The sequence below is a fragment of the Octopus sinensis genome, linkage group LG2 (genome assembly GCF_006345805.1).
Source record: "Octopus sinensis linkage group LG2, ASM634580v1, whole genome shotgun sequence".
Classification (NCBI taxonomy): domain Eukaryota; kingdom Metazoa; phylum Mollusca; class Cephalopoda; order Octopoda; family Octopodidae; genus Octopus; species Octopus sinensis.
Genome location: NC_042998.1, coordinates 81,280,673 through 81,304,834, shown reverse-complemented (window position 1 = coordinate 81,304,834; position 24,162 = coordinate 81,280,673).

Genomic DNA, 24,162 nt, shown 5'->3' with positions numbered 1-24,162 from the left:
TAGTGGCGTTAATAATTCTCTCTATGAATGCAGACAGACGTAGAGAGAGAGAGAGAGAGGGGTGGTAGAATGAGTGAAGGCGGCAGAGGAAAGATAGTAGACACTGTTAAACGACGTTATAGAGAGAAATTGAAAGGAAGGGAGGAAAGAGAGAGATGGAGGAAGACAGGCAGATAAGAGAATGAGAGAAGACTTGTCAAAGTGTGCGTTTTTTGCCCTAGTAACCACACCTTTTACGATAGTGATTTCTAACCTAGCCCTCTCACATCCTCACTTCATTTTACATGTCCTGTAAATTTTGGGGTCAATCCGACGGGATCTAGTGCCCTTTAACCCGTTCCAATACCAAAACCAGACAAACAAACTTTTCGCATTTCAGATTTATAGTTATTGATTAGATGCCAATTGCGCCAAACTGGAGAGTCTTAGAGCACCCTTGAATTGATAAAAATCACTCTTCCCACTATAGCAACCGCATCTTTCCAGATGGCGAGTTTTAACCGACTCAACTCTCTGCCTCATCCCGCCTTGTATGCCTGTGTCAATTTTCAGCTCGATCCGACCACGGATCTGGCCGCCAACATCTGACATAGCAAAATGTGCATACAATTTTGACCCAAAAGCCTCTTTTATATATATATATGGCTAATAAAACATAAAAAAGAGAAAGCAACAAAAATCAGTTGGAAGTACACAATGAATACAGTTGAGTGACACTCAGTGGTAGTTTTAGGTGGAATAATAAGAGTAACTTTTCGAGCATTGCCTACCTCGGAAAGAGGAAAATGTCGTGTGAGAAGTAGGAGGAAAAGCAGTTCGTAATACACGCACACATGCATATATACATATATATGTATATGCATATATATATATATATACCTCATGTGTGTGTGTGGTGTTTGTGTGTGCGTGCGTGTGTGTGGAGGCACAATGGCACAGTGGTTAGGGTAGCAGACTCACGATCGTAGGATCGCGGTTTCGATTCCTAGATCGGGCGTTGCGAGTGTTTATTGAGCGAAAACACCTAAAGCCCCACAAGTCTCCGGCAGGGAGTGGTGGCGAACTCTACTGTACTCATTCGCCACAACTTTCTCCCACACTTTCTTCCTGTCTCTATTGTACCTGTATTTTAAAGGGCCAGCCTTGTCACACTCTGTATCACGCTGAATTTCCCCGAGAACTACGTTAAGGGTATACGTTTCTGTTGAGTGCTCAGCCACTTGCACGTTAATTTCACGAGCAGGCTGTTCGTTGATCGGATCAACTGGAACCCTTGTCGTCTTAAGCGAAGGAGTTCCACGACGACGACAACGATAATATATAATATATATATATATTATATATATATATATACTTACATACTAGCAGTATAGCCCGGCGAGCGCTTTATTTCAAACTAAAATAAGTGACACCGGCATCAAATTTGAGCGAATTCCATTCGGCAATTGGATTGGGAAATCCCATAATGAAACGGTTTGTTGATTATTTCCACCCATCCATTGTTTTTTTTTTGTTCTTGATTTTTTTTTGAGAACTTAAAGCATTCAGAGATCAAAGATTGCATGAATCCTATTTATGCTGGCATCAAGTTTGAGCAAAATATATCAAAATTGGTAAAAGTTATTGTAGAAAATGAGGTGTAGCCATTTTTAGTGGGAAATCCTATAAGGAATCGGTTTATCAATTTTTTGTCCCTAATTGGATGGAAAGCCCCAAATAGATGCCTGCCACCGATAGTGTTTGGCCTTGGGATTTGTTAATGGACATGTGATCTTCGGAGGTTAAACGGCATGTCTGACCCCGAGGGATAAAGCTGCGTCCTTGAAATGAAAACATTTTCACCCCTATCGCACAATGGTGGTCTCAATCAAGTGGAGCGTCAGGAACTTGATTACTAAGTGGGTCTCGTTGCATTGTTTAGATGGAAGCAAGTTTCTGATTAGCATAATTGGGCATCCAGCCCTTAGCCTAAGAATGTGAGGTGCAAGCCCTGCTGCCTCCAGTGAATTGACAATGTCTTGGGGATCACAGGTTCGGTCAATCGATTTGTAGATGCGCTCCTCACCTGGAATTCGGCTTATGATTTGGTCGTTGATAGCACTGACAGCTACGTTTTGGAGGGCCAGGTTGGTTCTTTCACTCAGCCAATTGATGTCTGCATAGTTACTCTCCAGATTAGGGAACACTGTTTCCAAAAGATCGGAAAGGTTGTCCACGGTGTTGCACAGTTCAGCGATGGATATGTCACTCCTATCATTTCTAGGGACCTTGCCTTTTCCCCGGGCTAAAAATATCTTCATCAAATGCTGCAGACGTGCAATCACTAAGCAAGGGCGCACGCATGTTTATGCTTAAGATCTTAACCTGGGGTCACAACGTGGATGCGCGCCATTCATCTGCCCGGTTCCCGTTAGGGATGACAGGAAAGGTTTGCCGGAAATCTCCTGAAAGCAATAGAGTTACACCACCCATAGAAGCTGTAGAATCCCTGATACCTTTCAGTGACCCGTCAAATACCTCAAGTGCACCCTTATTGGTCATTGTGCATTCGTCCCATACAATTAGACGGCACTGTCTAAGAACTTCAGCTTCCTCTGAATTTTTGCCAATGTTGCAAGTAGGAAACTCGGCCCTCACCAAATCTAAAGGCAGCTTGAATGCCGAGTTTTTCTATGTGTACATATATATATATATATATATATATATATATATATATATTATAATATATATATATATATATATAATATATATATATACATATATACATACATGCATACAGACATACATGTATACATAGACAATATACATATATGCATACTTACATACATACATACATACATACATACATACACACACTGCTATAAATGTTAGTGCATGCATGTGTGATGTAAGTCAATGCGTTTAACTGAAACGAATTAATTAGAAAAAGATATTATTTGGCTAACTATTTAAAAATAAAAAAGACAACGTACAAAATGTTCCGACTGACAGTTTTTGACCAATAAATCATAGTTTTAGATAAAGAGACAGATTTAGATGATGCAATCGATTACCAGACACCCCTGATCACAACTCACTCCGTGCTGTTTGTGTCCAGCGAACATGTTAGAGTTAACAGAGCAGAGGCATTGAAAGCCTTGTATAATTCTTATTTTTATTGAAGCGATTTACTACAACTTCATTATGTGTTCTTACCGGATGCAGACGACTTCCGTGATACACAATCATGTCGGATGACTTGACATTTCCGAATGCAAAGTAAATCGAGAAAAACATTTCGGAGAGCGTGATCAGTCATTTTCGACACGATTACGACACAGGAGATGATGGCTGCGTAGATCAGGACTTCACTATACATTAACAACTGTATTAGATATGTACCTTACATTCTCGCGTGTATGTTCATGTATATATAATAGCGGACACAGGCACATAAGGATATATATAGATGCATGTATGTATGTATGTATGTATGTATTATATATTATATATATAATATATATATATATATAGATATATATATATGTATATATAGTATATATATATATATATATATTATATACATACACACACAGAAATATATGTACATATATATATATGTATATATATATATATATATAATATATATATATTATATATATATAGATAGATAGATAGATATAGATATAGATATATAGATATACACACGCACACAAAGGCAGATATATATGATTATATGTGCATGTACTATGTGTATTTATATATATGTGTGTGCGTGTGTGATGTATTGATACACGCAACTGCATTTGCATATGGGTATTGAGAAGTCCCTTTATAATGTAAATGTGATACATACATTTTATTTTTTAAAAGTTTGTTTTTATTTTTTTGGGAATATGTTATTTTTTGTAAATATCACACTCACATATGTGCCTGTACTCGCATGAATGCGCGCGCAAGCGTGCGTGTGTGTGTGCGTGTGTTACTGCGTGTACAGATTTACATGGTTTTCACAAGTGGCGTTATCAAAAGTGCGAAGATATTCATTGTCCTCAAATAGCAGAGTTGTGCAGTGATTCTGTTCAGTTGTTCGAGTATATCTGTACCACCGTTGAAGTTCTGCAATTGATAATGCGTATGTATGAAAGGCCAGCAGAGCAGCTAGTCGTGAATCTCTGAGCGGTAGCAAACAGCAAAACTGGCGTTCGGTCAGCGAATAAAATCTTTTGATTTAGTATGTTGAGGTTTGCAAAATGTTCATTTTCTGATCCGGTGGCATCCCTGTGAGATGCATAAGAGCAACGAAGAGTCGTAGTTTTCGAAATCATTGAAGACTATGATTTTGGAGTTAGTCAAAGGGAAATATATGCGAGATGGTTGAACAGAGGTTAAATAGATGGTTAACTCTAATACTTCCTTCTATTTAACCATCTCACATCTTCTCAGATGAAGGGATATCCCTAGTATCCAAGAAACGGCTATAAGATTAACTTTCTCTCTTTAAATGTCCTGAAAATTCCAAGCAGCCTTAGCCTTGTTATCTCATTTTATTTAACACACACATACACACATACACACACATACACACACACACACATATATATATATATATATATATATGGTGTGTGTGTGGTGTGTGTGTGTGTGTGTATTATATATAAGTATATATATATATATATATATATATATATATATATATACATGCATACATAATATAAATAATATATAAATATATAAGCATAGATACACATATATATGTATATACATATATTTGTATATACATACATATAAGGGCACAGGACACCACGGTACGTAAACAACATGAAATACAAAACACGTCAACAGAATACAAATTTTTTTGCGAACAACGAAAGAAACAAACGGAAAGCAAACTAAGTAACACGAAAAACGACCCTTCAGCAGTATTTCGAGCATTTCACAAGATCCGTTTTCGACGTAACAGTTGCTCCTGCAAAGCAAATTAAATAAAATTTTGGATTTTGCGGAGGGTCAAAGTTGGCAACAAAAACAAGAGAGTGAAAACAGACAGGAAGGGCTGTTAAGCCTAAACGAGTTGATTTCGTGAACGCGGAGATACAAGCTCTGACAGGAGACAGACAAGAATGCGTTCAATCCCTGGGACTGATCAGAGAGAAAGAAAAGTTAGGGGAAGAAAGATGGCCGACGGTCACGAGCGAGCCACGAGAAAGCAAAGGTGGAAAAGTGAAGGAGAGAGAGACAGACAGAGAACGGCGAAGGGACGGGAGAAGAAGGATGAGAGAGGAAAACGAAAGGGGAAGAAGAGGAGATAAAAAGAATAGAGAAAGAGAATAGAAAGGAAGAGAGAGGAAACAAAAGAGGGGAAGAAAAGGACAGAAAGTGTGTTGCATCGATTTGACACCCTGAGGTGGGTCGCAAGTTTGCGAGTCAACCCTTAGAAGAGCAAAAGATTTTGTTTCTTCCCACAGTATGTGGGAAGAAATTAACAAGAGCTGGGGGTCAGTGGGCTGCCACGCGGGATAGAACACGAGTGGATAGAAGACACTATCCGCTGGGGTCTGGGTGGCAGCGGAGCCAAGCTCCTCAATGTTAAAATTTTGCCTGCGGCTGATTGGGTGGGGTCAAGAGCGGTTTTGACCCAATCAGCCAAGAATCTGGTTTTCCTAGTGGAGGGAGAGAGGGAGGCAGTCGATTAGGTGGAGATCGCCTCGGAAAAAGAAAAGAATAAAGAATGGGACATTGCCGGTGGTTGATGATGCACTGCCGGCGGTTGATGGTGCACTGCCGGCATGTTCTGAAGCCTCGTCGATGGAAATTGTGTCACTGACGGAGGAAACTGTGGCCCCTCCCAGTGTGATGAAGGATGACTTTTTTTACCTTCTTCAATAAGGGAGGAGCGATTCAGAGCTTCTTAAGGAAGCTAGAGGGCCGGAGGGTGGGGACCTTGCACTGGACTGAAGACCCGGATTGGCTCCCGCAGGTGACTGCAGAGATCTTAATGGACGTCAAAATGTTCAGGGTGGTGCACTCCTTTCCGAGGACTATCTTAGGTTCGCCTTCTGGGGCCCCGACCTGGAGCTGGAGGATTGCCTGCGGGAGGCATATGGCCTGGTTGGGAAGGAAGGATAAAGAGGCCCTAGTGCCTAAGTGTTTATTGTTTGTAAAATGCTCAGAGCCTCAATGTGTAATGGACTATTACGTCCTTTAATTTTGGAACTGAGGGAAGAGTTTTAATACCTTATTTTGTTTTTTGTTTTTAAAAGGAAAAAAGAACAATGTCTTCGAGAATACGACAATCGGCGGGCGTTGTTGCTTCTCCCATCAACTATTCTTTTCATTTCATCATCATCATGGCCTTGTCCAGCTCGCAGCTACTCCCTCTGTGGACGGCTTTCATAGCCAATAACATTAAATAAAGTAGCTTGCTTACCACTTAAACGCATGCGCTTTTGTTAGTGTTGTTCTTGGCACTAAGGAAGTCGTACGCTGTTTTGTAGCTGCGAATTAATGTCAAAAAGAGCTCAACTGTAAGGTAAGGGTTTTGTTTTTGGGGGTCCAGTGGGAGTTTGTTGTTTGGTGGGTAATATTTTTTCCCGGGCAAGAAGTCCTCACTGGATTCTAGACATTTCTCGGCTTGCAGTCGAACATTGTTGTTAACTTAAGGTGAATTGTTTTGATGTGCCTGTCTCGCCGCCAAGAAGTCAAAGTGTGATTTTTTTTTCTTTGTAGCTGCTAGTTGAATTACCAGTGAACAGAGGAATTTTGCCTGAAATATTAATTTTGTTCCTGCTGACGGACATTTTTGTGAACTGTCTTCGTGTTCTGAAATCTGTTCCTGTTTTTGGAGCACGAGTTAGGCCAAGGAGTACTCAAGTGGCCGAAGATTCTATGTCTGTTTATCTGTTTTTGTTTTCTTTCTTCCTTGTCTATTATTTTTGGTTTTTCTTCTATCCTCTTCTATTACATATTTTTCCTTCTTTCTCTTTTTATTTTTTCCTTCATACTTTTGTATTTTCCTTTTATATCTATAATTTTTTCCCCTTTTATTTTAATTTTCTGGACTTTTTATGAACATGGTTCAGTGTTACTCTTGGCACTAAGGAAGTCGCACGTTATTTTGTAGATGCAAATTATTGACGAAAAGAGCTCAACTGTAGTTTAAATCTTACCGTTTTGGGGTCCAGTGGAGTTTGTTGTTTGGTGTGTAATATTTTTCCCAGGCAAGGAGTCCTCACTGGATTCTGGACATTTGTCGGCTTGCAGTTTAGCATTATTGTTCACTTAAGGCGAATTGTTTTGGTGGGCGTGTCTCGACACCAAAAGTTCGAACTGTGAATTTAAACATAATGCCAGCAGTACAAATTTACCGGGAGGTTTTTTGTGGAGCTGCCGTCATTTGAACTGTCGTCGCCTTCAGAACTTTTATTGTGTTTCAAACTTTTATCTTACGTTCTTTCCTTTCTATTCTATTGTTGCGATTTTTCTCTGTCTTCCTTCCAACTGTTTTCTTTTTTCTGGAATCTTCATTTTTGTAAGGACTATTTTGTGAAGTTTTTTTTTTTTTTAAAGAGAAGTATGGTGAAAAAGATGAACAATGTCTTGGAGTTGGAGATTATTCCACCCAAAGAGTGGCATAAACAACAAGAGGAGAAGACAGTGGTGTTGAGAATGTATTCGAAACGCCATTGCCGTCTTCTCCGAGCAGGAGATTGAAGTGGAGTTGGCAGAATATCTGCTAACTGTGAAATTTATTGCCCGGGGTGTCAGATACGCAACGATTTGGTTGCTATTTGACACGCCGGAGAAGGTTCGTATTTCTGCGAGCCAGCCCCTGGAGGGCAATAGAATGTTATTTCTTCCTACGTATTGTGGGAGGAAGTTGACGAGGGCCTGGATTTGCTGTTTGCCACCCAATATTCAACCAGGGTGGATAGAGGATACTATCCGTCGGGATCTAGGTGGCAGCAGCACTAGGCTCCTCAGTGTAAAATTGTTACCAGTGGCTGATTGGGTCGGGTCAAAAGTGGTTTTGACCCTGTGGACCCAATCAGTAAAAAATTTAGTTTTCCCTGACTTTCTTACCATGGCTGGGTGCAGGTACCCGGTGATCCTTGAGGTTTGCCCCCCCACCAAGTGTCACCGGTGCCTGGAACCTAGCCACATAAAAAGAACTGCCCCCTGGACCAAAGAAGGCTCCTGGAGCAGTTGGTTGCTACCTCTTTAGAAGAGGGAATGGAGGTGGTCGAGGAGGCGGAGGTCTCCTTAAAGAAGGGCCGCAAGAAGAAGAAGGTGAGCAACAATGGTTGAGAAAGGAAGAGAAAGATAAACGGGACATTGTCGGCAGTCGGTAACACAATACCGGCATGTCCCAGAACTTCGTCGGTGGAAATTGTACCACTGATGGGTGAAGAGCCATCGTCGGTGGGAATTGTGCCACTAGCAGTGGAGGAACCTTCATCGGTGGGAACTGTGCCACCGACGGTGGAAGAAACGACCCCGCCCCCTGTAGACGAGGAATTACTTGTCTTCTACAGAGGCGGTGGTAGAAAAATGGTGGAGGAAATCCAAGGGAGAGTACATCTGGCCAGCATACTGGACCCCGCCGAATGGCCTCCGCAGATAAATGTGGAGGTTATCCAAGGTGCAAAAACTGAAAAAAACTGAAAGAGAAGTTTCACTTATGGCTGGATTGCCCTAATACGTCATACGCCAGATTTTTGAATGAGGAATGGGGAATGGTGGGGTATGGTGTCATAAGCGATACTGAAGTTGATAGACATTAGTGTTAAATAGTAAGAGGTTTTGAAACCTCATCCTATTTTAAAGAAACGGCGGTCGGCGGTCGGCGTTCATTTCCCCCATTCGTGCATATATTTTTCATTTCATCTTATTAATGTAAATGTCCAGCCGGCAGCTACATCTGTGTAATGCCCTTGTGGCAAATTATGTGAATAAAAGTAGCTTGCTTACCAACCACATGGTCCCGGGTTCAGTTCCACTGCGTGGCACCTGGGGCAAGCTTCGGGCTGACCAAAGCCTTGTGACTGGATATGGTAGATGGAAACTGAAAGAAGCCCGTCGTATATATATATGTCTGTGTGTGTGTGTATCTGTGTTTGTGTATATATATATATGTATGTAAATATATATATATATATATATATATATATGTGTGTGTGTGTGTGTGTGTGTGTGTGTGTGTGTGTGTATTTGTCCCCCCACCAACAATTGACAACTGATGTCGGTGTGTTTACATTACCGCAACTTAGTGGTTCGTCAAAAGAGACCGCTGGACTAGGTAGTAGACTTACAAAGAATAAGTCCTGTAGTCGATTTGTTCGATTAAACATGGTGCACCAGCATGGCCACAGTCAAATGACTAAAACAAACAAAAGAATATAAATATATATATAAGTTCCATCTTTCTCTCTCTTTTTCTCTTTATCTCTCTCTCTCTCTTTTATATATATATATATAATATATATATATATATATATATATATATATATACATATACATATACTCATACTGGGGAAGAGTACAAACCACATGAACACAAATTCACTCTGAATACGTTATGTATTATACAGTTATGTATATACGTTTTTCACGTTTTGAAACGTTGAAAATTTCGATTTATATATAGTCGCACAATAGCTTAACAACTAAATTCAACAATGAAACGCAAGCAAATCCTGTGGTCTATTCTCATAAATATGTATTCGAAAATTTCGCAGAATTTCAAAGATAGTTGAACCGCAAATATATATATATATATATATATGCTCAGATTTATATTTAAACAAACGTTAAAACATAATATGTTAACTACCGCATATTCCATTTTAATCACAAAGAAATGTTTTTATTTATTCTTCTACAAAACATAAATGAAACAACTTTTAGGACCGAATCACCTGTAGATATCGGAGTATAATTTGACACAAAAATGAGAAACTCGATATTCTATCTCAGCATAGAGAGAAATAGTTGTGTAATTAAAATGTCCAATTCGCAGACACTCTTTAATGGGTTCAGTGACACTGGACGGCAACTTTGCCAAATGGTTTCTGCTACAGACCTGCGCCAACCAATTCTTTGTGAGCGAGCTTGGCAGAAGGAAACTGTGTAGAAGCCCGTCGTATATATATATATATATATTATATATATATAGGGAGAGCTTACGAAAAAAACAAAAGACGAAGATAGGTGGTCTACAAAACAACAGATGTATTAGTATAACGCTCAGGAATAGAAAAGTCTTTTACGTTTCGAGCCTACGCTCTTCTACAGAAAGGGACACAGAAAAAACAAGGAGAGAGACAAGGAGAGAAAAAATGTGTATAATGGCTAACAATCTATCATGGCGACTGGTATATATATATATATATATATATATATATATATATATATATATATATATATATATATATATATATATATATATATTTGTGTGTGCGTGGGTGTTTCTATTCCTGTTTCCATCATTTCAGAACAAGTGTTGGTTTGCTTACGTTCCAGTATATTAACGATTCAGAAATAGGGAAAGATAGAATGAATACCACACTGTTGGTGTCGATTTGTTTAACTAATCACTTCCGCGCAGTGCTCCAGTATGTTTGTAGTCGAATGACTGAAAGAAGAAAATAATACTTTATTAATATTAGCTTCAAAGTTTGGCACAAGACCACCAATTTTGGAGGAATGTCGATTACATTGACCCCAGTTCTCACCTAGCACTTATTTTATCAACTCCGCAAAAAGTCGACCCCTGCGGAATTTTCACTCAGAACAAAGACGGTCGAAATGCCGCTAAGCATTTTATCCGGCGTGCTTACGGCTTTACCTATTTCTTTACTACCCACAAGGGGCTAAACACAGAGAGGACAAACAAGGACAGACAAACGGGTTAAGTCGATTATATCGACCCCAGTGCGTAACTGGTACTTAATTTATCGACCCCGAAAAGATGAAATCGGAATTTGTACTTAGAACCTAGCGGCAGAGGAAATACTGCTAAGCATTTCATCCGGCGTGCTAACGGCTTTACCATCTCGCCACAGTCATCATCCTGGACAAAGAAATATCTCTATAATGTATATAACAAAACAGAAAGTGAATTTCATATCCCGGCCATTACGTAACTATACTCTTCCGAAGACGAGGATACACGAGTTTCAAGTTTCAGTAACTTTGCTTCAAACACTAAATCAAATTTCAAAATCTTTTCATCTCCTTAAAAACAAGTGCTCCAATACTATTTAATATTCATTTCTGTAGTTGTACAACAGCATCAAAACGAAGTTTAAGAAAATCAAGATCAAGAACAGCGGCGACATTGATGGTAGTTGCAGCAACAGTAATCACTTGACTTCAGAAGTGACTACGTGACTTGACTTGACTGCCCCTTGCAAAACTGCAACCCCAACCGCCACCGTTTAAACATTTAGAACATATTTTTCTTCTCTCTAATTACCATGATTAATTTCTTTCAACCGACCTTCTATATTAATTACCTACTACTACTACTACTACTACTACTACTACTACTACTACTACTACTACTACTACTATTCTACTACTATTACTACTATTACTACTACTACTACTACTATTATACTACTACTACTATACTACTACTACCACTACTATTACTACTACTACTACTATTACTAGTACTACTAATACTACTACTACTATTACACTACTACTATACTACTACAACTACTATTACTACTACTACTACTACTATACTACTACTACTATACTACTACTACTATACTACTACTACTACTACTACTACTACTACCACTACTACTGATTCTCTATCTTCATTCCAGGACAATATTTTTTCCAGATCCGTATAGAATGTTGTTTTTGCAAAACGTCAAGCAAAATGGCGCATAGGAAGGTAGTGTCTTGATGATTTCTCTCGACCGCAGCGAATCTCGCGTGGAATTTCCACAGAAATATGACGTTATCAACGACATGTTGCATAAGAAGGTAGTATAGTATGTATGTATGTATGTATGTATGTATGTATGTATGTATGTATGTATGTATGTATGTATGTATGTAATGCAGAAAAAAACCTGTAATATACATATGCAGATGTAACGATGTATGAATAATATATGATATAAGATCGTGTATCGTTACATCTATTAAAAAAAATTAAAGTGACATCTGACATACCTTCTTGTTTTATTCAAATTTTCATAGGTCTCGCACGTTAATATTTTTAATATATGCAATGAGGAGCTTGCAGCATCATTAGTACACCGTGCAAAATGCTTACCGACATTTTGTTCGTTATTACGTTTTGATTTCAAAATCCACCGAGGTCGACATTCCATTTTCTCCCCTTTTAGAGTCGATAAAATGAGTACCAGTTTAATATTAGGGTTGATGTAATCAACCTGTCCCATTCTTCGAAATTGCTGGCCTTGAGCCAAGATTTTGAAATCAATATTTATAACGTATAAACATATTTTTACATAAAAAGCAAATAAGTAACACTGGTGGCCAGGTATCAATGTATTACAACCGTTTCAAGCGGTTCACTTTAATCGATCAATTACATCAATTTTAAAGAAACCACTGTAGTATAAGGACAAACCATTTAATTAGCACAATTTATACCAGTACTAGAAACCAAAATAACTACATTGTTTCCTTTTCCTCAATGCAATTATTTTGTTTCTAATACTGGTGCAAATTGTGCTAAATAATGGTTTATCCTTTATATTGGGAATCTATAGGGTCATCTGCGTCTGAGGAGAGCGGTTTGTTTCAAACTGATGTAATGCTTTCATAGATCAATTAAAAGGAGCCGCTTGAAACGGCTGTAATGTATTGATATCTGGACAGCTTTGCTACTTATTTGCTTTTTACTTACCTCACTTCGAGCAACGCGAACTTTACCGAACCGGCTTGGTACCTCAATTTAAGTACTTAATTGAACTGAATTTCAATTATATTTTATATTTTTACATATTTTCTTAAAGTTGAAGAATTGAGGGATCAAATAGGTGTCTGAAATCTTTGAGTACATGGTTGATGTTTTCTGCCACGGCACTGACTACATCAAAGTAACGTAGAAGAGTATTTTGGAATTTGTTTGAAGCCAAAATTCATCTGAATCTACCATATGTTTATTTACTTCATAATTTTTTTCATCTTATCTGATTTCACAAAAATATTCTGCTCTTTATTTTGTTCCATTCTCTGTAAAGATCTTTTAGAAAAGTTTCTTTATCATGGAAATAAACCATTTTCAAATGATTGCTGATAAAAAGTTGCAGGATAGAATTTAAGAGGTTTTAGCTCCTAATTCTTTTTTATTATATCATTATATATATATTTTATTATATTATCAACACATTTTCATTTATCAAATAAATATTGCAGCCATATGTTTTTATTATGCATTTAAAGTAAACATTTCGTAGGGGAAGTGTGCTTTATCATAATTAGAAACAGCAAATGAATTCGTTACATACCTTTTTGCGTTAAAAAGGCTTCACTTGCGTAATGAGAAAATATATTAAGATTAATGCAGTAAGATGATAATTAGCTGAAAATGCTTACTGTCAAATTATTGAATACTTCCAATAGAATCAAATGTAGGGGTAGAATCTGACTGAATGTTTTGCCATTCAAGGTCCTTTCAAACTAAGAGCAAAACAGAATTTCTACACAATTACATATGAAAATATTATAATGTTGTCAAATTACCAGGCTATGAATCCTGTGGAAAATTTTCCAACCACATTTACATTCATATTTCTCATAGACAACAATATTCCATTTTCAAATTAAATTCACCGTTAAGTTAAAAATTTTAATAACCCATTTAGATTTCAAATTTCAATTTGTTACTTATGCCCAAACTCCAAAACATGGATGGATGGACGGACGAACGGACGGATGGGTGGATGGATGGATGGATTGATGGATGGATTTATCGATCAGTCGAACGATAGATAGTTAGATAGATAGATAGATAGATAGATAGATAGATAGATAGATAGATAGATAGATAGATAGATAGATAGATAGATAGATAGATAGATAGATAGATAAACACAACCGGTGTGAATTTCGAAAGGAACCAAGATCCTGAAGAAAACAGATATTATGTCTACATGTATAAAACTGTATATAACAATAACTGTTTTTTGTTTGGGTTTTTTTTTCATGGCTTAAGTACATTGTGCTCTTCTCCTGCCAATAAATTTGATTTGATTTGATTTGATCAACTACATTATGAATGAATATACTATGAAACAGCAGTTTGAAACTAATATCTACACCTGAAGGAATATATCGAAAACGTTTTGTGAATTTTGTGTATAATCAAAACTAAATATGAGCTGCTACAAACCTGCTTCACATGGTATCATTCCCTGGAGACAGTTATTCAGTATGTAGACATACTTCTCTCTTGATTGTTATACTGCTAACGCTCTATAAAGAAGTTTGTTGTTTTTTTTTGTTAGAAAATGAGGGAAATCATTTCCGTCAAGTCCATCTCACAACCTCTATCGCCATAGCCACGACACAGAGAAACACCACCTGCGCTGCCTTATTCATGGTGGTAGAGCTGTAGGAGGATCCTCACGGGGGACTCGGTCGATAGTTGGGCTTCTCTTTCACGCAACAACAGCTGTTCTACGTAATTCCAATTTTCAGCAATACTTGAATACAACACGGGAATCTGCTGTACGGTTTCTTTGCTCAGCGAACATCTCAGACATCCTGCATGACGATTCATCGGCACAAGTATATGGTTATAACGACATGCATATACAGAGCAGCTAGGAATATAGACGCATTTATACATCCGTACATATCTATGAACAGAACATTCGCATAAACTCATATACATACACAGAGATACATATTGTCTCGTGGTTACAGGAAAGTATACATACGAATGAGTGGGCTAACGAAAGAAACATTTGGGAAGAATTACATGTATTATTTAACAAACGTTTCACCCTGCTCCATGCATCTAAAACTCATTAAGTACCTAGAGAAGTGTGTGTGTGTGTATTTGTGTCTGTATGTTTGGCTGTTTGTCTCTTCGTTTCCTTGTGTTAATATCTGCTTTTGTAAATACAATTCTAAGAGTATCTTTTTAATTGTATGATTGGCATATTAAATGAAGAGTTGAATTTAAAATTAGTCCGATAGATAATTAAAAATGTCGTGATAAATTGTAATTGATGTTGAAACATACAAAATAATTATTGTAAATTTTATATCAAATTGTAATAAACATATTTAGAAAGCGAAGCGTAGGATGTTAATAATTGAAAGGGTGATGTAAAATATATTATGAATATCAGATGTGGCTATGAAGAAAAAGGAAGAAAAATATATGATACGAATAAAAAAAAGGAACTTCTAATAAATAAGACAGCAAGTATATTTGAAAATATTACTAATTTTGGTGCAAGACTAACAATTTCGAGGGGTGGTGCTTCATCATTAACATCGACTTCAATGTACGAATGGAAATTTATTTTTATTTAGCCCGTCAGGATGAACGGCATTGACCAGTATGAAATTCGAAACCAGTAAGTAAAGTGTTTGAAAACTGGTCGCTGAGCATTTTGTCTGGTGCGCTAACAATTCTGCCCGTCATCACCAGAACAACAACAATAATAATAATAATAATAATAATAATAATAATAATAATAATAATAATAATAATCCTTCCTACAATAGGCACAATGCCTGAAATTTAGGAGGTAGAGAGTCGATTACATCAGCCCCAGTACTCAACTGGTACTTAATTCATCGACCTCGTAAGCATGTAAGAATAAAGTCGACTTCGGCAGAATTTGAACTCAGAACGTAGCGATGGGCGAAATATCGCTAAGCATTTCACCCGGCGCGCTAGCTTGCCGCCTTAATAATAATTTCAAATTTTTGCCACAACGGCAGCTTGGGGAACGTGTGGATGAGTCGATTACATCGAGCCCAGTCTTCAACTGGTACTTATTTTATCGACCCCGAAAGGATGAAAGGCAAAGTCGACCTCAGCCGAATTTGATCTCAGAACCTAGCGATGGGCAAAATACCGATAAGCATTTCGCCCGGAGCGCTAACGATTCTGCCAGGTCACCGCTTTAATCACGATGATATTAATTATTATTATTTTTTCTACTCTAGGCCTTGAAAATTTAAGGGGAAGGGGCTAGTCGATTATATCTGCTCCAGTGCGTGACTGGTACTTATTTCATCGACACCGAAAGGATGAAAGCAAAGTCGATCTCGGTAGAATTTGAACTCATCGCGTAGCGACGGGCGTTATACTGCTAAGCATTTCGCCCAGCGTGCTAGCGGTTCTGGCAGCTTACCGCTTTAATAATAATAATTATTATTAATAATAATAATAATAATAATAATAATAATAATAATAATAATAATAATAATAATAATAATAATAATAATGATAATAATAATAATAATAATAATGCAGTACCAGGCAGTGGCTCTCATGGCTTCTGATCTTAACTGATTGGAAGTGTTATCATGTACATTGTTTTGTCTTGGTATAAAAGATGGGCTACAGCAAATATTCTGCTCAATACCACAGATTTGCTTGTCAGTTGTTTGACCGTAACCATTTGAGCATGTCCCTTAGTGGCTGACGATATGTGCATCTCTAATCACGAGCAGAAGTAGTGGGGAAGCATCATAGCCATGTGTTGAGAGGGATTCTTTGGGGTTTGAATAATTCACCTCTGGAAACATGGGTGGTTCTTTCAACATCCTTAACCAACCCTTATTCAGGGACGTTTTGAGCAGGATGGGCTACTCAACCTGAAGAAATTTCTAACTGGGCCCCACCTGCAAGGTCATGTGCTGTTCATCTTGATATGAGATCACCATGTCGCGCACATATGGTTGTGATGCATGTGCCTGGTGTACCCTTATCAGACGGGTAGTCATGATGGGTATATTGGGCTTCGTATATTTTACCCCAGTGTCACTTTGATTGCATGAACTGCTCACTCACTCAATAATAATAATAATAATAATAATAATAATAATAATAATAATTATTAATAATAATAATAAATGCCCTGATATAGTACCAGGCAGTGGTTCTCATGGATGTCCTGATACAGTATGGCTATGATGCATATGCCTGGTGTACCATTATCAGACGGGTATACTGGGCTTCGTATAATTTACCCCGGTGTCACTTTGATGGCATGCACTGCTCTCTCACTCATTAATAATAATAATAATAATAATAATAATAATAATAATAATAATAATAATAATAATAATAATAATAATAATAATAATAATAATAATAATAATAATAATAATAATAATAATAATAATAATAATAATAATAATAATTATAATAATAATAATAATCGTTTCTACTATAGGCACAAGGGCCTGAATTTTGAGGGAGGGGCAGTCGATTAGATCTACCACAGTATGCAACTGGTAATTAATTTATTGCCTCCGTTAGGAAGAAAACTAAAGTCAGCCTCGGCGGAATTTGAACTCAGAATGTAGCGCCGGGTGAAATATCGCTAAGCATTTCGTCTGGTGCGCGAACGATTCTTGACACTTGGCCAGCAATTTCGTGGGAAGAGATAAGTCGATTATACCGTCCCCAGTGTTCAAGTGGTACTTATTTTATCGACCCTTAAAAATGAAAGGCAATGTCGTTCGACGATGGTATATAATATTCCCCGGAATGATTAAAGGTGCCGTAAAAGAGTCACCGCTGCACCCATCCACATTTAATTTGTTTCATGAGAAATTGCTTTAAGCTGGTTGAATAATTACCTGTATAAAAAAAGCACGCACATATATGCATATGAATTTATCTTATAAAATAAAAATGCAAAACATGTCTAATGGTCTCATATCCATATTCCATAATTTTATATAGATTTCTACACATATAGTTGTCCAATGGTTTTCGTATCATTGTCTATATAGATCGATCATAAATGAAAACATGATTTAGTAAAGACGGGTTACATAAACATTTTGGAAACCCTCCTCACAAAAACTGTTATAAAACAGTTCTAAAAAACACTAAATAACATTTATATTCAGCCAACACATTCTTTTTAAAATTATCGCTTATATGTATATACTATGTACATTATACATTATTACATATAAATATGTACACATGCACACACACACGCACACACATACACACATTATATATATATATATATACATACATATATAAGTGTGTGTGTGTGTATGTATATACATATTTATGTACATATGTATTTATGTATATATATGTATGTATGTATATATATATATATATATATGTGTGTGTGTGTGTGTGTGTGTGTGTGTGTGTGTTGTGTTTTATATATATATATATATATATATATAAGAATTTACATTTTGATATATATTAGCAATGGACATCGATCGGCAAAGAGTAAAATCGATGTTTTACTAGAATCAATAAATATATAAATATTTTACAAAAATCAGGTCAATAAATGCTATAAAATATCTCTAATACCATAAACATAACGTTTATATACACTAGAGTTTTATTTCCAATTTTTTTTTTTTTTTCCATTATATCATTTTTAATTTTTGGGGTCGTGGAAGTGGTACGTTTCATAAACGTACGTATTTCATCTTTGCGGTACCGACTAATAGGCTTCCATAATGCAGTTTAATAAATGCACATATGTGAATATGTATCTTCAATTTCGTTCCATGCTTAAGCTTATATAAAGATCGAAACTTCAACTTTATAATATTAAAAATTTGTAGAGTCTCTGCTCTTTCATAAACAAGTTAAGTCTATAAAAGCCTCAAACATATATTGTGACGAGTAGCATATGTTTGCGTGTATAAGTGTGCGTATGTGTGTATGTGTGCGTGCGCGCACAATACCACCACGACTGTCACAATCATATCACGGCCATTGTCAATCTATTACCATCATAATACCACGACCCTCAATATACGATACTTACACTTCATCATACACACAAGCACGAAATCATGATTCTATTTTGTAAAACTACATAGAAACCACTTCCACTTAACGAAATATAAATGTATATTTTGTATTTGCATCATATTGTGATTCTTCAGTGTAGCTGAAGAGAGAAGTAAGTAATTAAAACCACTTTAATATCGAAACGCATCTATGGCTAATCGAAGACGTGTTGATTCATTGTTTTTCTCTTTGCCTACGTAAAAAAGTGTGTTACTGCCGTGGAGATTCTTACAGTAGTAGAAAACGAATTTTGAACTCCTATTTCTAAATTCGTATGTGCTGAAGCAATTAGCTGCCCCCTAATTATAATTATGTTTATAATTATAGAATATTCGTATAATTTTACCTATAACCCTTATTTTAACGTACCGAGCTACTTGTTAAAATTATAAATTAATTGATTGACTAATTAATTAATTTAATTAATTAATTTTACCCTTTTATTATTAATTTGAAATTATATATGAATCATTATTATTATTATTATTATTATTATTATTATTATTATTATTATTATTATTATTATTATTATTATCATTATTATTATTATTATTATTATTATTAATTTGAAGTTATATATAAATTTTACCCTTTAATTATTAATTTGAAATATTATATATATATATATATATATACACGCAGGTATATATACCTTGCATGCATACGTACATTCACACATACACATATACACACATACACGCATAAACACACATACATATACATGTGCCTGGATGCACATACACACGAATATAATTAGATGGTTATGATACTCGAGTATGAGTGAGGAATTAGATAGGGATTAGGAATTCAAGTGTATATTTTTAAGGTTATTAGGATTACCTAAGGGGATTTGTGGCAATGTACTGTATGTGGAAATGTACTGTATGGTCGCTTAGGCGTTTAGATTTGTGGTAGAATTTGAATGTGTGAAAAAGTCGGGGGTTGCATGTGCTTAGTGCCTCATTATGTTTATTTAGCAGTGCTGGAGAGTTGAGCTTTAATATGTGAAGTATCTCCTTCGAGTAAGGTTTGCAGGTTGAACGTTGACTTCGGCATTAAGCACATGCAACCACCGCTTTTTTCATACATTCAAATTCTACCACAATCCAAATGTCTAAACGACTATACAGTACATTTCCACAATACCCCTTAGGTAATCCCAATAACCTTATAAATCTACACTTTAACTCCTAATCCTTATCTAATTCCTCACTCATTCTCGATTATCACAACCATCTAATTACATTCGTGTGTATGTGCATCCATGCATATGTGCGTGTGAATGTATGTGTGTGTATGCGTGTATGTACATATGTGTTTCTGTGTGAATGTACGTATGCATGCAAGGTATATATACCTGCGTGTACAGGGGCGATAATACATGCAGATACACGTACATAAGAGTGTGCATGTGCGCATATACATACGAGTAAGCGCTGTATATGCAGATATTGATATGTATAAACATCTGTATAAATATATATATATATACATGTCTAATATATATATGTATACATATTCACATATATTTTTTCTTCTACTACTAAACACTGACCTGTCCAACCACACAAATTCCTAAATCCTTCATTCCATACTACTACCCCTCTCTCTGCCTCATCACTTAGACTCTGTCACTGCACAATTGACAAACCTTTAATTGTTATACCTCTCTCTCTCTCTTTCACCCCTCCCATTCCTTCTATCTTTTTATACTCTAATACCTTTCCCACTCTATTTCCCTTATATTCCCATTCTTACTTTCAAATTATCTTGACAGACCACTTACTTGTTCCCTTACTTCATTCCTCTCTTCTTGTTCTTTCTTCTTTTCTTATTATTTTATTATTTTCTTCTTATTTTCAATTCTTTCTTTTCTCTTTTTTTTTCTCTTTCTTTATTCCTCTCTTCCTCTTTTCGATTTGACCCTACGAATACATTCCCTACTTTTAGGTCACTTTAAATAAAACCCTTGATTCAGTAACACTGGGTATAAACTCAATACATGAAATAACCAATTTTAAATACTATAGGATTTTACTCATAAGGTATCGTAATCTTATATGTATACCATTCTGCCTAAATAATGGATATACAAATACAATATCCCTGCATATCTCACATCTATTTTCATTCCTCCACCTCACTCTCTATTTTGTATCATATCTAAATTAACTATCACTTAACCGTCTTTTCACACCGTCTCCGATGAAGGGATATAATAAATATCCTAGAAACAGCTGTAAGATCTATTTATAAATGTTCCAAAATCTACACACCCTTGGTTTTTTTAATCTCATTACGGAAAAAAATTATATACATATATATATAATAAATGTGACCGCGTGCGTACCGTTGGCGATTTTTTTTTTCCTCTGTCTTCCCTTCTCTGGATCTTTTCTTCTATGTTTCCGACGAAGAGCTCCGCTCGAAAAGTTAAACCCTCTTTCTTTCCTTCTTTCCTGAGCGTCCAATAATACTATATTTGTTCCACGTCCTCGCGTTGTTGTGTTTTTTTGTGTTTTCTTGTTTGGATTAACTATATATATATATATATATATATATACATATGTAGTCGCCATGATAGACCGCTAACTTCAAAAGTTATTTTATTCTCTCTCAGTTTATTTCTTCGTGTTCCTTTCTGTTGAAGAGCGGATGCTTGAGACATAAACGACTTTCTCACCCTCCTGAGCGTCAAACTAATACACCTGCTTGTGTTTATACACCTGTCTTCGTCTTTTGTTTTTCTGTAAATTCCAACTATATATACATATGGGGGTGGGGTATATATGCATTTATATTCATATATATATGTATGTATGTATATATGTATGCATAAATGAAGGGAGATTGGGAAAAAGAAATTTGAGACATACATATCTGCCTATATATATATACAGACGCGCATATCACACTAACACGCACACACACACACACGGACAGAAAACCACACGCACATACTCACATATACGCACACACATATATATACATACATAGATCGGCGTAAGATAGTTTGGAGCAAGCATCACGCTACAATAAAAATCAATGAATTTCTATAGATATAATACATGTTGACAAATCATGTAAATATTATATTAATATTAGTATACAGCAAGCAACGCAAAATAGTAAAAAATGTTGGATGTATTTTAATGTCATCTGACATTTCATGGAACAGCATAGATTACGTAGCAAGAATCAAAGTGAAATAAATCTAAAAGAAACAAAAAAAAATGAATAAATCATTTGCATAAGTGTTCATTTATCATCAACAAGACCAAGGAAATCAATTACTTTTCTAAGTATCTGCCATATTGCCTGCAAACAATAAATCAAACGCAATACACTCAGAAGCCAATTTCTGAAACACAATATTCTAAAAATGCCTTCATTATATACATATCTGTATGCGTGTGTGCGCGCGCTCGTGTGTGTGTGTGTTTGTGCATGTGTGTGCCTGTGTATGTATATTATATATATATATATAATATATATATATATATATATATATATATTATATATATATATATAAGTAGTATGTATGTATACGTTTGAATGTCTTTTTATATCACGTTTTATACAAAGTTTTTATTTGCAGTCCTGCACAATAACAGTTCGTGACTGCCTTTCTGTCTGACAAAAAGAAGGAATATGTCTAAATTTTAAGCCTTGATAAACAGCTTTTCATGAATTCTTTACAACTGACTGGTTAATCTGATATTACTGCTAACCGGATCTCTAAGTTCTCAGCCCTCGTTTTACCTGCCTCGGTCTTTAGAGCCGCCTGAAACTGGTTTTAAAGTAATAAGAAACCTTAAACACTAGAATGGGCATCTAACATCCACGAAGATTATTTTAATCTTGTTAGATATCATCATTTAAATCTTGAAGCAATGCATAGACATATCTTATAAGACACCTGGACTATATTTTAATACCAATAACAATACCATTCCTTTCATGTAGAGGCAGCAATTAGGTGGACAAGAACGTGAACTTCATTGGTTACTCTTACTTTTGATTATGTCTGTCTTTCAAACATTAAAAAATTCTAGCGGTTTTGCGACATCAATGCATGATACTAAAAGATCTGCGCTGCGTGTCATCTCAAGATCACATTTTATACATATTAACAGTTACAGAGTTAGCTTCTTTAGACTTGGCTGTCGTTTTTATGGCATTTCACATTTCAAAAATAATTTCTTTCTTCTTTTCTGTAACTGGAAATTGAGAATTATTTTCTTTTCTTACGTTAAGCACAGTCATGTGAAACTCGACGATTTTATCTTATATTCTAAGCATTATTTTCGCATTCATTTTTCTCGCATTGACGTCGATATTATTTCGGCACAAAAGTTTAAAGCACCATGATCCTCTAAAGCCTTCTTTATCTCTATGCGTTGTTTCAAGATTTGAATGACAAATATTAATCTTGGTGGATATTGAACCGCCAACAATAATTTTTTCCCTTGTGTTTCATTTTTCCACCTCGAAAATCAATTGTCATTTCGTTTAAAATGCGGCTACTGAAGTGAATACACTTGTAGAAATTTCGTATTATTTGCCTTTTCACGCGTTTGCTATCAAACCCCAATTTTTGGAAACGTTTTCGGCATTTCTATATTTCTTACACGAATTTGGCTTAAACGATATTCTAAAATCATCATATAATAATTTACTATATTTTAATACTTTCATTTTTTTATTTATTATACATTAATGGAAAGAATGATACAATCGTGTCTTAAAATGCATACGTGGTCTACCGTATCATGTTTAGAATGTTGGAACTTATTCAGTTAACGTATCAGCTCTGTCTAGACTGTTGTGTCGCAGTGTATGCAGTGTTTGTTCTGTGTGCATGGCTAATTATTCCATATTTCGATGGCGTAATTATTCCATATTTGCTCTGTTTAGGAGTATGTTTATTGGGCTTTTTTTTCCTTCAGAAAATTGTGCACCTTTTATGACTGCAAGGAATATTTCTGATAGTGAAAGGAATGGCACTCTTCAGAAAAAGTAATTGAAATCCACATTCTATGAGAGAAAAGTTTGTAGCACCATGAAAACTTTCCTTCCTCGTTAGAAATGAGTAAAAGAAGCGAAATAAAGAGTATTGTAAGCTAGGGGCTTAAGACAGAGTAAATGGCATGAAT